Raw genomic sequence first — 16997 nt, forward strand, 5'->3', positions numbered from 1 at the left:
ATGCCGCCTGCTGCCATTAGGCCGCCTAATAACTTTATAATGATCATGTCCCTTCCTGGAAGAGAAGCCATGACATGGGGCGTAATTTAATAAACTGCAACGGAGCTTTTCCTGAACTCTGTGATACGCAAATTACCCAGCCAGAAGGAGCCGGGGAGGAGCATACACACTCACAGATGTGGAGCTGCCGTTGCGGAAACGTCAGTTTGATTTGCACTTGTCATAAGTTTAGATGAACTGCTAATACCCAAACACATTAGAAAGCCCGTTCCCAACTGGCATCTTCATACCCATACCGATCCCGATCCCTGGCGCCTCAGTGCTGGACAGCTCCCGTCCAGCAGATCGGACGAGCAGTCCGCTTTGAGTGCCAGCTGGCGGTCGCGCTCGCCTTGCGTGTGGCTGCACCTGAAGATTGGAACCGATGGACACACGCGGGATCAGGGATGAGCCAGGGAGCTCTAACACAGCAAGAAAAGGGAGTTTAAGAAGCTTTAAATTATATTTAATTTTATATGAAGGGTTTTTTGTAGAAAAAATTATAAGATTAAGGGAAATAATACAGCATTTCGAAACAAATAATCGGAAAAATCTGATAAACTTCTATTAATATTGTAAATAAATTAAAATAAATCGAAGAAATACAATGTATAAACCTTCAACTCCTTTATTTCTTGCCGTGTAATCATCAGAGTGCCCCCCAAAAGGCGTATCATCTTGGGGTTCTGTGCACTCTGCCGGCATCTAATATCGAATGACAAAGTTGTAATTATATTTGTGGTTCCAGTTCGCTTGCCAGAGAGTTCCTGGGAGTTACTAACCATTTCAAGTTGCCATCGCAAAGCCATTCCAGGCTTTTTGGCCATTAAAAATTATGCTTTTTCCCGGGAGAATTTCGTTTGTTTTTACGAGCGCACAAAAGATCGTAAAAACTGTACCAACAAAAAACCAAAACAGGAAAAAATGAAAAATCAGAAACAAAAAAAAGCAGAAAAAAAAACAGAGCGGCATCAATAAAATCTAGTTAATAGCAAATAAAGCCAGCAACAAATACCCATAACCCCGCAGAGCAGCGGCCGTATAAAACGTACACTATCATAACAATAACAGCGTTAACTTTACAGCGCAACTAATTAGGCTAGCGAATGTTAAAAAAAGGGAAATAAAAAAATACGGGAATATGAGAATACCGTAAAAAAAAGGATGAAAAAAAAGTAAAGGAGAGAGGAACAGGATACAATATCTTACAAAGCCAGCCAAGATCACTATTATTCGCAAATTATGCCTGATGTTGAGCTACTGTTTGTATGTACAAATAAATCTTTACACTAAAATTAGACAGTATTTTTTATGGGGGAATATATATGTTTGCCAATTTTCTGAGAAGTAAAAACAAGCCTCAGAGCGAGTGTAAAATAAGAAAGTAAAATAGAAGCCTAAAAAAGTGAATAAAAGTATTTAAAAAAGAAAAATAATTGGAAAATAAAATGGTTTCTTCATTTAAAATTTTAGTTAACAAGCCTCTCTAGTCTTTACCGTGGACAAATTGAAGAATTTAGTCACCAAATTTTATGATTTAAAATATAAAATAATAAGATGCATAACGAGATGCATGGCTGAAAAGCCAATAGTCCCAGTTTCCTCACCAATTTTCTAGGTAAAAAATATTCCTTGATGCTAAAACCATAAAATCAAATAAATAAACCAAACTGGGGCAGTGGAGCTTCCCAGGGGTCTCTAGAGAATAGACCAAGTCGTCAGCCGGAAGAAGTGTTTTGCCAACGCTTAATCACTGACCAAACACAAAACTACAAGCTCTCAAAGAGAGCACCCATTAACATGCACATTAACACATGTAGCTCAGAGATTTTCTACTCAAACAATTACAAGTCGAAGAAGAAAATCAAGTTGTTTGGGTCGCCCCGTTGCCCCGTAGCTGCTCGTGATTTAACTACAAATTATGCAAAAATTGTTGTCTAAAACCAGAGGCTAAGTAGGTGGTAAGTAGACGCTTTAGAGCGTGTTTAATTAAATGTTGAGTAATTTATGAAAACTGGTGGGGAGTCTACCAGCTAATAAGTTACTTCTAATGACTTTCTAATTGTCCAGACAAGGCGAAACTTTAATTGTTTGCATATTAATCGAACTCATTTAGATGCAAATCCGACAAGAGATCCGACAGGAGATCCGCTGCCAGCCAGCCAAGCATGCGGAGCTGCGAAAGCGTGAAGCAACAGCACGATACCTGCTCGTTTTTCTGCTAGGAAAAGTGCGAAAATGCAAGTGAAACCGGGGGTATTTTCGTTTTCATTTCATTATTTTTTTGTGTTTGGTTTCCATTTCGAATTTACTTCATGTTTTCAGTGGGTTTATTTTCACTTTTTAACAAGGCCTTTGCTTGGCCAGTGGTCGTTGGCACTTGACAGAGCCGCGCCGGTGGAGCATCCTCGATTCTGGTCGTGGGGAATGGCGCATAATGAGCGCTAATTAGTGGCAAGTGACAGAGATGAGATGATGTGTTGTATGTTTAGTTTCATATCTTATCGCTGCCTCGACAGCGGCTAAGACATCCAGCAGATGTCGGCGAGGTGTCGTCGAGTTGCAAATATGAAAAAATACGCTCACGTTTGGGATTGTTACAAAAAAATTAAGAACAGAACCAGGAAATGTGAGAGAAAAATAAAAGAAATAAAGAAATTATTTTTTTAAAATATTCAAAAATTCTTCCTTTAATTATTTTCATCTTCAAGGCAAAGTTCTCTTTAAGATTCCAACTTTAAATATATTTTTAGCTTATCTGCCACACCGGAAGCCTAGTCTCACCACTTAGAATCCCAATCGAGACCCTGACGCGTTTTGTTTGGGTAGCAAAAAGCATTTAGCTATAATTGTCATCGTCAAATGTGTGTTTTTGGCCATTGTTTGGCGCTTTTTTATGGCCGCCATTAAGGCGTAAAGCCAAGAAAAGCAGCTTCTAAAGATCAGCTTGTGGCTCTCCCCAAGCTAATCCCCCTTCTTAGCAGGGGGAGCGGTTCATTAACCCATGACAGCACCCGCCCCTTGTCATAAAACACACACACAGAAATGTTATATATATTTCTCAATCAGCATCCGATTTTGATGATCAGGCAAAAATGTAGAACGTTCCGTTTGCTGCTTATCTTGAGACGTACTAACGAATGCGAGCCAATAAAACAAATCGAATTATATTAGCCAACGTGTTTATGGCTCAGAAAGAAAGAAGATCGAAGAACCTAGAGGCTAAAAATGTAGCAGTGATTCTCTGGATTATATAGTATTAGATATACAGGAAATGTTTTTTTTATGATTTCAGAATTTAAGGATTTATTGGTATTTTTAGATAATTTTTAGGTAATTATAAACAAATTTATTTCAAGAATTTAGGAAACATAATTCTGTAATATATATTTATATTACATAATTTTTAAGTATTTTTAAACTAATTAATTTTATAATATTTATTTCGGCATTAAAATACTTAAATTTGAAGTTATTTTAATAAAATTTTGGTAAAGAATTGAAGTATTATTTTAAGCTTTGATTGATTTTAAAACCTTATCATGCCGATTATCATCTTCATAAATTATAGTTTTTAACTTTGTAGCCTTAGAAATAGCTTTTTATTAATATGTTATGGCAATTAAAAATTAATATATTTAATAGAGCAATATTTCTCTACAATTTGAAAATCCTAGAAACTTGTCATAGTCTGTTAAACTAGAGTATATAGAATTAATTATATCATTTTTGATTCTGATTAATGTATTTCTGGCAGGCTTTCTGATTCCGTTTCTATTGATTGATCTGATTGATGACATTCCGAATTTAATCTCGTCTTAATGACACGCTTACCCGTGCAATATCATCAAGAGCCCGGCACATGTGGGCCATAAAATCAAATCTTTCTTTTATCTTCCTCTAAATCAGAATTGGAATCTGATTCTGATGCTCGAATTAAGTTTGTTTATTGTTTAACAAATATTTATGCCCAGCTGGCACGAATCTCTGGGATCCCGTGTAAGTCACAACCAGTTCCATTCGCAAGAAGTGTCTTCATCTGGCGATGAACATATTCGCCGACTAATCACAGGCCCAGTCACATTCGAGAAAGATAGAGAGCGAGGGGAGACTCTTCAACAAAGAAATTAGCGCGACTTGCTAGGCAATCCTCCATCAGCCGCTTGGAGGAGCGGGTGTTTTACGGCAGGTGCGTGACTTTGTACACCACTCTCCCCCTCCTCCTCCTGTCTAATGTAATTTTCCCGGCCGGCCGGCTGGCTGGCTGGCTGGATGGCTGTGTGTGTGGTCCGCTCGCTCTGATGGCTTTTCCTCAGCGAAAAATAGATTAAAGCGTAATCTTTGTTTGCACAGCGAACAGAACAGAGCGCAGAGCAATTAGTGGAGGAAATGGGGAGCAAAAAGGGGAGAAAGCCCACTGGACTTGGACTTGGAGCAATTTAAAGCGCATTAAACTGCGTTTTGCAAGTTTGTGTCCTGAGTCTTTCGTTTGCACTGACGCCGCCCGCATGGAACACCTGCCGCCGCCGAGATAAAAGAGCCAACACACGCACACAAACACACACACTCTTTCCCCGTTAGGTCTGAGATAAAGCAAATATTCAGAAGAGAGAAGAAAATGGGAAATGAAAATTATATTCCATTTCTTTTCCCTGTTCTCGGCTCAACTTTGAACTCCGGAGCCAGAGATCTTTTGTTCGCATACCAAACTCAAACCCGAGACCATGTTAGAAGGAAGTGTAAATTAAGGGCCATAAAAACTGGCCCTAATGTCGGAGACTATATTTGGCTTTTAGCAGCATGAAAATTGAATAGGAACGAAGACAACTAGGGGAATGGAGTTGGAGTTTGGAGTTTCGTAATAATTTAACAACAACGCACAGAAAATTTAATTGGAATGGCATTAAAAACCCGGAGCACGCCCCTACAAACTTCCTTCTACCTAAAATTGTCAATTATAAAATAGTTTAATGTGGCTACACAGAGGGAAATGGAGGAGTTAATAGAATATAGAGAGAATATAGTTTATATAAGTTTTTAAGAAGATTTCTTTAGTTTATTTATAGAAATTAAAATCGTTTTAACAGAAGGAAAAAAAGAGATTCGCAAAGAATATAAATTTTTCTTGAAATACAGATCAAGTTATTCCATTTATAATATTTTAACAATTATTTTAGACATTATAAGGGATTAGTTTTCTATCAAGGACATGTTATACAATCTTAAGACGTCCTAATTTATTTTATTTCTTTGATTTTTAATATATTAAATTTTTTTGAAATATTTAAAAGAATTCATCCAATATTTCTTTACAAAAATAAGGAAACCATCAAAGAATATAATTCATCCTAGAGTTATCTGCCTTAAAAACCACATTCCTTGAATTTATTTATCCTATTTATTATCCCCTAATAGGACATTTTCAGTTAAAGACTTATCCCTTCCTATTGACTTCCTACTATAAATATTTCCGTGTGTATTTATTTAGTATTGTCAGCGTTGCCTGCTCTTTTTTTGTGTGGAGTTTTTATTTTCCAGGAATCACAGCTGGGCGACACTTTGCGCATTTCCATTCCCTTCACGTGTCGCTCTCCGCCCTATCGACAGAGATTAGAGATCGATCGAACCTCAATCGTCGTCGTCGTCGTCGTCGCTGGCGACGTGTAAAACAGGTAGAAGAAAAATCCGAATCCCAATGCCATTCTCAATCCCAGGCACAGCCACAGCCACACACAACACCAACGCCGACGAGCAGAACACCGACTCGAACACCGACTCTATTTGTTTTTCCACATTTTCCCCGAGAGCAGAACACAAAAAAATAAAGAGCAAGGTGAAGATGAAAAAGAAGAGGAAAACTCGGCCCGGGAAATGGAATAACAAAGTGGAAGGCCGAGAATGATATAGAGAGAGAGAGAGGCGGCAGAGCAAAAGATAAAGCAGCGCCCAAGAGGAGAGCCTGAGGAGTGTGTGTTTTCCACTGCATCCACCTCCTCTCCTCCCCCTTCTCTCCAGTTCCTGCCTTCGCTTTCGATTACCAATTTGACTATTTTCAAGTTGTTTTCGCTCCTGTTTCTCCTCAGAATAAAAAAAAAAGAAAAAATAGTAAAAGAAAAACATCTAATTAGGCCCGGGTCTAAGGGGCCGCGCCTTTCGAAATTCGAAATGTTTACTTTGGACTTTTTTTCGGGGACTTTGTGAAGGGCTTTACTCGTTTTACTCTTTATATTTTCACAAGCTAGTAGGGTTGTGTGTTTTTTTAAGTAGTTTGCTTGAGCAGCGGTGTTCTAAGCAAAATTTCAAGATTTTTTTGGGCTTTGCTTACATGGTTTTTTGCTGGTTTGCCGAAATTTTAAGGTTTTATTAATAAATTTGTTTATTTTTATATTTTTGTATTTTTGTGAGTATTTTCCCTGAGTTTTTTTTTGCAGGCTTTAAGTTATAACTTTGAATTTGTACTCTTAGTGAGTTTATTTGTAGATATTCTCTGTATTTTACATGCTTACTAAATTTGTTTCTTGTTTTTAACTATTTTTCATTTTTTTTAAATTTTATTTAAATAGTTCTTTAGTAAAATATAAAACTACGTTGTTTAGGAGCTGACACTCCATTTTTGTACTAATAACTATGTCTCAGTAATTCTTGTAGCATGGCTTAATTTTATTATATTATAATTTAAACTCAACTCTCAATACCTTGAAAATTGGCTCTGTATATTACTTGTTTATTTATTTTAAAATCATATGAATAAAAATACCAAATTTTTGATATTTCCTTCTTAATTTTTTTCTACACAATTGCTAAGGCTATATCTTATTCACAGGATTTTTTATTAACTAATAAATAGGCTTATATATTTTTTGAATTATGTTTTATTATTTTAAATTAAGATTTTTGGTCTTAAACTCCTATTACTTTGCAACACAAGCCTTGTTCTTAGTTTTCCTTGTACCTGAAGACCTTGTCTAGCTTTTATATTTATTTTTTACGTTTTTTAAGCTCAATTGTTATAGCTGTATTTGATTTTCTGCCGCTATAAAGTGGCTTAAACCCTTCAAGCTCCTCATAATTTCTCTCTTACAATTATGACCATTTAGGTGACAGTATTGTCCCCGTTAAATGTTGGCTTATATATATATTTTTTTTTTTGGGTGGTACTTTTTCATCTTTTTCTCTTACATTTTGTGGCCGCTTCTGCTGCTGCTGCTGTTGCTTTTTTAGCTGCTAAAATGCTGCGAAGCTGCGGCTGCTGCTGCTGCCAATATTTTTCACCAAAGGCGGCAACAACAACAACAACAAGAAGGCGCAAAACCCGCTGCCACAACACACAATATTGTTGTTGTTGTTGTTGGTAGTATCTCCGCCACACGGCCGAAGCGAGCCAAAAAGAACTCGTTTGACTTGTTGAACAATATTTCTTTTTCTTTTTTTTTTTTTGCCTTTTACTCGGTTGTATTTCCAGTGCTCTTGCTCGGCTGCTGCTTGTTTCTTTGCTCGCTTATTGGATTTTCTTTGGAAAACACTTGATAATTATTTGTGAAAATGCGAATTTAATTCTTTCTTGAGATGCACAAACAAAACTTTGGCCAGATTTAAGCCCGGCCAACTTTTCACACGAAAACACGCGGCGAAAGACGCGAAAAAGTAGGCAGCGGCAACGACGACCAAAACGGCGACGAAAACAAAATAAAAACGCGGCGAAGAATCGATAACTCGGCGGATTTTGGGGGGCTATATCGTATCGTATTGAATATTTCCTTGGAGATTTCCTTATTTTGTCTGCACTTCACTGGGGTTTTTCACTCTCCACTCCAATACTCTCTTTCTCTTTCTTCTTTTCTCGTATTTATTGATTATTGGAAATATATATAGCCAGATTTTTGTATTCAAACTCCAAAATTCCGACGGCGACACGAGGAGAACGCGACTGAGAAACGAATTTTCTCCGCTCGCTGCGATTCTCCAATGTGGCTGCGACGAAAACACACGACAGACTGAAGCCTGAAGACCGGAGACCGGAGACTGGAACTCTCAAGGCGCTCTCTTGGTGCAAAGTTGCAAGGTAAAAGAAAAAAAGATACCACAGGAACCCACCTCGAAACCCACCTGTGGTCAAGAGATTGCTGTAATGAAGATGGCGAGCCACACGAGAAGAATCGCTTAGAGAGGTGAATAGCGGTGGCTATTCTTCTCCCCAGAGTGGTTTGGTCGGTTCCAGAGAGAGCGCGAGAGAGTCGCGGGAGAGAGACGCCAAGAATTTTAAAAGGTGCACACACAATACACAAAATAAAATCGACGACAGGTCCACAATTAGCCCCAAAGAAGAGAGTGGAGAGCGCGGAAGAATCTCTCCGCCGGAGAGAGAGCCTCTTAACTACCCATTGTTTTTGCAGCCCAGCCAGGTCCCCAGGTGAGTGTGGCATGTAAATTAGCTGCTGCCGATCTCTCTCCGCTCTCTCCTGCTCTCGCTCTCTCACCTGAGCATAAACCGGTTTCAAGTCATGCTCACCTGTGAGCCAAGTTGTTGTTGTTGTTGCTGCCGAGTGCAGTTGAAGTGGGCTCTACAGTGTGGAGTGTGCAGTGGAGACCCCGTGTAAAGGAGAGAAGCGAGTGGTGTGGAGTGTGGAGAGTGCGGCGTTGAGTGTTTGGTATGCAGGCCCCCCTGCCCCTACCCCCCTTTTTTGTTTGCTGCCCCTGCCACTGCTCCTGGTTCTTCCCATTGTTTTTTTCGGGGAGCCTCGAATTAGGCAGGAGCAACAAAGTTGCGTCAACAACAAAACACAGACAATGCAAATGTTGCGTAAGTTTTGCATTAACCAAAAAATATACTTTAACAAAAAAAATAAAAAAAATACTTGTAAATGAAAAGCGTTGGAAAAACTGAGCTATTGAGATCGCCGAAATCGATAAAGGCAATTTTCGGTCGAACAAAGACAGTGGAAATTAGTATATGCTTAAGAGTTGCGTGAATAGTTTGGGTATTAGCTGCACCTTTCTGTGGAGACTCTAAAGAAAAACAAAATATATAAAAAAGATATGGTTTAAAAAAACTTATAAAAAATATATATAAAATAATTGATAAATAATTAAAAAAAAAAAAAACTACATAGGAGAACCTTGAGGGCCTATCTTTCCAACCATTTATCTTTGAAACTATATTTTAAAAGGATTTAGATTTCTTTATTTGTAGATAAAAGCATATTATACTAATTAGATTTTTTAATTTTTATATAATATTTTAATATATAATAATTAAGTAGACTATTCAAATTAGCTTTAATAATATTATTTTTTATTGCTTTTGCAAAAACAAGGTATCTTTATATATCTTATTTTTTAAAATTTCCAAGTAATTCCCATCTAGATATTCATACAGCCTACAGCACTCTAAGAAATCTCTCTTAATTAATTAATAACCGTATTTTAGTTTAACGAGCACTAATAATAATTTAGCTTCCATTCAATGAATTTTTGTTGGTAAAAAAACTATGCTTGTTTTTTCATTCCTTTGACTGTTGCTTGACTTTTACAAACTTTTTTTATCGCAACTACTTGCCTATCGAATTTGGCAATTGCATTTGGAGATTCAAAAGTACTAAATACTTTTACTATTTCCTTTTTTTTTACCCACAAACCATTTCGAATTTCGGCGCCTCAAGTAAAAGTTGCTACGGCAGCAGCAACAGTGAATTCCGACCGACTAGGTCTCGGGGTGGGACCACCGTAGCGAGTGAAAGAGATCCCATGGAGCAGATTCCGATTCCGTTCCCAATTCCGCAGAACTCTCGAGCATTCGCAAATTCTGCAATTTGTCTGGGAAGCGTACACGAAAAGTGCGTGCCACATATCCCAAGATGTTGCCAAGTTGCTGCAACTGAGAATGTGCCGCCGCTCTGTGGACAAGTGGAATATATCGCACTGGAGCGGCGTTGGCTGACAATGGACAATGGTTAACCATTTGGTCATTCGCCGCTTGTCAAAACCGTAAATGACGTCGCTTAGCTGTCGGCTTGCATTTGCCACTTTTCCAAATGAAATGAGTTAACAGCCCCGAGAGTCTTTGCAATGAGAGCAACAACAATCTTGACAGCCACTTGAAAGGCAAAGAGAGCAAAGAGTAATCATGTTTAGAGTATACAGGGAGAAATATATCTGGCCTGAAATTTAACAAGACTAATACTCTCCTCTCCATTACTTTTAAATGTTTATTTTCTTGTGAATTTATAAATTTTTTTTATAAAATTGTTCATCTAATCAAATATATTTTTTTCCGGTGCATTGACAAACCAAGATCAGAGATCTCGCCCAGAGAGCGGTTAGAGGTGGTGGTCACTGCCGCCACCCACATGCAGACGCAGATCAGAGGCGTACTTTTGTGGGTAAGGGGGGGATGGAGGGTGTAATGGAAGCTCTAGAGCTTAGAGATCGAAGTGGAATCCGAGGGGGGGTGGGGACAAATCCCACTGCTCGCCCGCCCGCTGCTTTGCAAATCAGTTAATGGACAGCGGACACAATTCAAGCTCTCAGCTCTCAAAGAGATCCAAGTGATGGATTTATGGATAGAGCTCGATGGATGGATGGATGGATCGCGGGAGATGGCCATAGAAATTTGGCACCGCAGAAAGAGAGTACTGAAGAGCTTGGCTATCGGATTAGCTCAGATCTGGTGATCGGATCAGATCGATCAGCTTTCGCATCTCCCAGCTGCTTCCTGCTTTGTCGACATTTCGGGGACCCAGAACCCGACGTTCGTTCGTTCGACAGTTCAACATTTCAGCTTTCAACAATCCGTAGAGATCGTCGATCGACATACAACGGAGAGCTTGTTGCTAAAGCCCACACACAAAAACGACAAAACGAAGCGAATCGGAATCCATCATGCGAGTAATATGCAAAGTTACATACATCCTATATATCCAGGGGATGGGAGGATGAGGATGAGGATGCCGGACTGGGCTGGGCTGGGCTTTGCTTGGGCCATTCATTCGCCTTTAAAATCAATAGCAACATGGCAACATTGTCGTCGTTGTTGCTGTTGTTGCCGCTCCTGCAGCATCCTTGGAATCGTCATCATCAACAACTGCAAACAACATTCGCCTGTCAGCGGCAACATCATAAATTGTTGTTTAGCCACATGTTGCTCTGCGACTGCGAATGAGAACTGAGACTCTGGCTTTTGGGTTTTATTTTTTTTAGATTTCTGCAGGCTCCCCAAGCTCAGCAGTCTCCTGCCAGGCTCTCTCTCCTTCCTTTTGGCCGCTCCTTAGGCGCGGTTCTTGTTCTGGTTTACCCTTTCTGGAACGGTTATTATAGGCTTGTGATTAAAATAAATAAGTAACTAAAGAGTTGGATGGGTAAAAATAACTTTAAATATTGTAAGAAAATGTTTTTATATAATTTTTACCATTTTGTGTTGGGAAAGTATATTAGAAATATTGCTTTTATAGCTTATAAATAAATAAACCTTTGTTTACAAATCAAAAAATGTTCTTAAAAATTAGAAATATAAAAATTTTGATGAAATTTTATACACAAATATAAAAGTAGACTTTTTAGCATTTAAATTATATTTTAAATATTAAACTAGACTACATTTTAGCATTTAAACTCGAAAATACCCAATATGAACACAGAGTAGACTACTTTTTAGCTTATTTTTCCAGACAAGCTCCAAAAAAATATATTGCAAATTAGCGAACCCATATAACTTTTTTCAAAAGCCGATTAAATCTTAAATTTGCCAAAAATTTCCATAGTTTTAGGTCATTAAAAAGGCATTTTAAGTATTAATAAAATATGGTCATTAAATTGTTTATGTGTTTATTTTAAAATGTAAATCCAAAAAGTAAATAAACTAAAAGCTTTTGCCAGCTCAAAACATCTTTATTATTAGGATTCTGTTTCAAGATCTACAAATTTAATATTATTTCTTAATTTTAGAGCATTTAAAGTTTCTTTTGGTCGCTTTTTCTCTCTGCTTGTTGATTTCCTGTGTCTGATAGTAAGTTTTATTTATTTAAGCATTTGCCTGCGACTCTCTCCTCCAGCTCCTGTTTTGTCCTCAAGCATCTATCTAATCCTTTGTTATGGCCATGCAAATAATGATCGCCAGGAATTCCTGCTCTGATCTTGGCCTGTCAGCGGCTCATCATCGAATCATAATTCGAATGCAGAATAACATTTTTTCGCTCAGCTCTTGTGGGTATGCTGCGGGGGGTGGAAATGTCAATAAATTTCGCTATTTTATTTCGGTAGCCCCAAAGCCGTCATCTCGTTGTTGTTTTTGTTGTTATTGTCGTTGTCGCTGTCGCTCTGTCGACCCCGGCGTCGTTCATTAATCTCTAAATTATGCGAATTTTTAATGAGACGCGCATTTTGTTCGATTTTTCATGCGTTCATACGGAACGCCTCCTGCCTTCTGGAGAAGCAATGCACTGGGAGAAATGAAGTGGGATAGAGACAAGGGGAAATTTTGGGGATGGAAGGAATAGGGTTAATGTAAAAGGTTTTTATTAGAGAATGATTTTGATTTTTAAATTTTTGTAATATTTAATATAATATTTTTTCAAGAGTATTAATTTATTTTGTAATTTTTTCTTTTATTTCTTTATATAGGCTGTGAGTATTTTATAAACAACCCTTAGAATTGATCAGGTAAGTCGAATAACTGAAATAATACATTTTTTATTGTGAATATTTTGTGTTTTTAATATACTTATTTGCATTTTATTATCCTGGATGTTGTAAAATTAAAATAATTAAATTGTTTTCCAATTTTTACACAATTTTATAAAATATTGTATCATATGAAATATCTTTTGTTTCCATGTTTTTCTTTATATATTTTCTGTTTGCTCAAAATCTTTTCCCAGTGTAGGGGAGAGCGGGTGCGAAAGATCTCTCCCGATCTGGGGAGTTCCGCAACTTGTTTGGCCTTCTGTTTTAGTTTTAATTGAAATACGCTTTCGATATAAAGAGTCGAGTTTAGAATGGCCTCGAGTCCGACTTGGACCTGGTCTTGGTTTCCTCCGGCTCCCAAGCTCGCTGATAAGGCGGCGTTCCACTTACATGAGCCATGATCCGAGCAGAAGACACAACTTGGGTGGGTTCTCTGCTTGTGCTAATGAAGTCAGACGGACTTCCACGATCTGGTATAAATAATAGCACGGCGAAAATTAATTCCAAATTTGGCTCTAACCTTTAACTCTGGCGCTAAATGCTCTTTGATCTCCCCAGAGTCACAAAGTCCCAAAAAAAAAAGGTAGTAGAAGTTCGCTGAATCTATAAAATCGCCATAAAATACTAATTGACTTGGAAGCGGGGATTAATTCTAGCGGTGAATTTATGTTACACAACACACAGGCGAAAATTGAATACTTGCCCAGGCTTTATGCGAAATTTATTGAAATCCAAGCGATTTGTCAACTGACTTATGGGAAACGAACTCGAGAGAGTTCTCTGATTAGGGCCCCATTGCCTCTGATCGATTCTTTGTCACCGAAATTATGTAAACGTTCTTCCCATAAACCAAAAAAAGAAAATATGCATAAATCCGAGGCGTGTTCAGCGAGAGTTCTCCGGAAATTCGAGACAAACAGCAGCACCCGTTGCTGGTTGCTGGTTCAACGAACCCCTCAAGAAATTTCTCATAAATACACCGAGCACTAATAAGCCATAAAGGGTATATTATATCCATGAAACTTTAGTTCTTTTAATCTTTAAAATATTTATAAAGAATGTAGTTTTTTAATAAGGTAGTTTTCAGTAGAGCTTGTTAGTCAAAAATATCTATAGAAGTCTGGGTTTTAGGATTTAAGCCTTAATTATTCAATTTTCTGCTAGTTATTAAGTAATTCAATAATTTATTAATCAGAAATTTCATTTTGTAGCTATATTTGATTTTTTATTAAAAACTTCTTAAAGAGTTATCTCATAGTCTGTAAATCTTATACCAAAAATTATATCTTAGCTTTTTGGCTCACACACTTGGCTTATAGAGGATCCTCCTCCTCCTTCTCTGCCATGTCTTTCGCTCACTTAGCATTGCAAATTTTTTGGCCGCTGTCTAGAAGCAGCAGCAGCAGCAACCTGCGTTCTGAGCATTATCCTTTTAGAGAGCCCGGAGAACCGATATATCGGTGGCTAGTGCTCATATGCATATGCCACTCAACTGTGAGGAGGAGCTGTGGCTGACCCCGCCGCATCAATAGTCAATAGGCATCAATCTCTAGGCAGCAACAGCAACTTGGCCATGTTGCATGTTCCCTGAAAAAGAGTCGCCCTGCTGCTCCGGCTTCGTCTCCTCTCTGTTGGCTATATGTTGTCGCCATTACGAGTCGTCGTCGTCGTCGTCGTCGTCGTCTGTATCTGTATCTGATGCTGGCTATCTCTGCTCCTGCTGTGCCTTCCGCTTAAGTCTCAATGTCGCGCTGGCTCCTCCTTCTCCTCCACCGGACAGTACTTGCTCCCTCTGGCTGGCTCCTCTTCCTCTAGCACGCATGTTGCAAACTGATTTCCCATATTTACTGACAACTAGACAAATTTCTGGCATAAGTCAGGGCAGGATAGAGCACATGGACCCGGGTCCCTGGTCCCTGGTCCCTGCATTTGCATAAGTTCGCGCATTATGTCCAAAACTCGCATTTGTTCTTGGTATTGCTGCTGTACTCCATCCTCCATCTGCTTCTCCATCTCTACACCCCTCTGGATTTCCTCTGCATCTCCTCCTGGTTTGCCGCATAAATTATCGTCGGGTATTAAACAAAAGTCTGTTGAGCATTCCGCGAAATTGCGGTTGCAGTTAGCAGAAAAGAAAGAGAGAGTGCCGGCTTGATTGGCCAATGATCATGACCACGATTATGGTTATGATTATGACGATGATGGCGATGAGACTCTCTCTATTGAACAGAGGAAAAAAAACTAAAGGTATTTTCTAAAATTAGTTGTTTACATATTTCTAAAAACGAGTTATACATTTTTAAAGGTATTTTTTATATATTTAAATGTAATTTCTACAAGTTAATTAATGATTCCCTTCTCTTTATAGCTTAGAAATCTATTTATTTATATTTAAGACCTGATATTACCTCCATTTCCCCCTGTGTAGTTCCTAGTTAGATCCCATCTGATTCCAGCGATTTCCCACCGTTTTAGATGAATCGTTTTGTCTGCCATTAAATTTCCATTTCCATTTTTGATTCGAGTTTTGATTAATTGCCTAAACATCAACGACTTCATTAGGCGGACTCTCGACGCTGAGCCGCCTCAGTTGGAATTGGAATGGAAAGTGGATCGCCGCCGATGGTAGATCGTAGATCGTAGATCTTAGATCCGGGGACTGTACGATTCTATGATCGCATTCTAATCAGCGGGTCGCCAACAACTTTGGCTAATTAAGCTACACAATGACATTCGCCTGCGTTCCCTGCCCTGCCCTGCCCTCCCTCTACCTACTCTCGATGCTTCTGCATATTAAATTTCATTGATGATCTACGGATTCGTAGAGCTGCATTTAATTTTTCATCGCAACGGGAGATTTTCACACATCGTCGTCTGCAAGTCAGCGTTGCCTTCCCCTTTTTCCCCCGATTCCAATCGCAATCCAATCGCTGAAACATCTTCGTAGCATCTCTCTGCGTTGGTTCCACTTGGCGTATGATTAATGGCTCTGCATTTAATTGAGTTATTGTTGCATTTCGATCTGGTCCTGGTCGCGGATTAACCCAGCGACCTTGTCACCAATTTATCTGATAATTGTAATAAAGAGTTCGCTTAAGTAAGTGGGAGCTACTGGCCACTGATTTTTCTCAGGGTTAAGAGCGACCTGAGGGTCAAGTTGGTAGCTAGTTGAGAACTTTAAATATAAGTGAGGTAATAAATGAAATAATTAAATAACAACAATAACGAAATAGAGAAGAAAAAGGTTGCCTAAATATTTAAGCTAACGATTTCTAAAAAATATATACCATCTATCGACTCTCACCGATTTAACCCTAGGTCCATTGTGACCTGGTGGAGAATCACGGCAATAGTTCTTCATAAATTTTAATCAAATTAAAGAAGGCCACGCAGTGTCGAGCAGCCGGCAAATAAATTGAAGCTCACCGAGCTCAACTACGCATAAGTAAGGATTACACGAAGGCCAAGTCCCAGTCCCAAGACCCAAGTCCAGACCAATTCAGTGGCTCCACCAGCTGCTGTTCCTCCTCCGCCTCCGTCTCCTACTCCGCCGCACAGATAAATCCGAGGCTGCTTCTGTGGTCAGCAGCTTAGCGAGATTTTCGAGTTCTCGAGGCAACACAGAAAGCCAGAAAAGCCAACAATGGCGCATAATTTTCAGCTTCTCGGTACGGTTTTGACCTCTCAATCCGCCGCCGAGGGAGAAGTTCGAGGCAGAAGAAGTAACCCAGCTAACTAAAGCGGGCCACTGGCAGCGGATGTGAATGTGCAGAAACGGTAGCACTGCGAAAAATCTATAATAAATAAATTATTGAAAAATTATTACTAAAATAATGAAAAGGAGAATCAATAATGGTATATAAGAATGTATAAATATCAAAATATTAGCATATCTAGTGGCAAATATATAAAAAATATTTTAAGGTGAACCAATATTCTTAAATATGAATATGACTTGACCATTTAACTCCAAAAGATTATTCCCTCTGCATCTTAGACATGAAAAAGATCACAGAAGTTAACCAGGGAATGCTTATTGGGCACTACATGCCCCAATGCACTGGCAAAAATATAGTCGTGTTCGGCCTGAACTGCCCTACCTTCCAATTGGAGTGTCTCCCCCCTTCGATGCCTTGCCTATCATAGCTGCCTGCTTCTCTCCCTCCGTTCGTCAATTCAAATTAATCAGAATTAGGCAATTACAGAAATTACAAAAATTACATCGTAATTTTCTGGGGCTCTTCACTTTAAAAGCTTTTGAAAAATTGCGCATGCGTATA

At 38.7% G+C, this 16997-nt stretch overlaps 1 protein-coding gene and 1 long non-coding RNA gene across 2 annotated transcripts in view; one reads left to right on the forward strand and one right to left on the reverse strand.

The window, feature by feature from the left end:
- ds (dachsous cadherin-related 1) overlaps positions 1 to 8017 on the reverse strand; it is a 73025-nt gene extending 65008 nt beyond the window's left edge. Inside the window, exon 1 of the mRNA XM_017173124.3 lies at positions 7219 to 8017. The gene's annotated coding sequence lies outside the window, so the exon portion shown is untranslated. The remainder of the gene's footprint in view (positions 1 to 7218) is intronic.
- The window catches only part of LOC138928012 (uncharacterized), a 162624-nt gene that overhangs the window by 74748 nt on the left and 70879 nt on the right, over positions 1 to 16997 (forward strand). The window contains exon 2 of the long non-coding RNA XR_011444464.1: positions 12655 to 12693. This is a non-coding gene — a long non-coding RNA (uncharacterized lncRNA). The remainder of the gene's footprint in view (positions 1 to 12654; positions 12694 to 16997) is intronic.

This window comes from Drosophila kikkawai, chromosome 2L, assembly GCF_030179895.1.
Source record: "Drosophila kikkawai strain 14028-0561.14 chromosome 2L, DkikHiC1v2, whole genome shotgun sequence".
Classification (NCBI taxonomy): Eukaryota; Metazoa; Arthropoda; class Insecta; order Diptera; family Drosophilidae; genus Drosophila; species Drosophila kikkawai.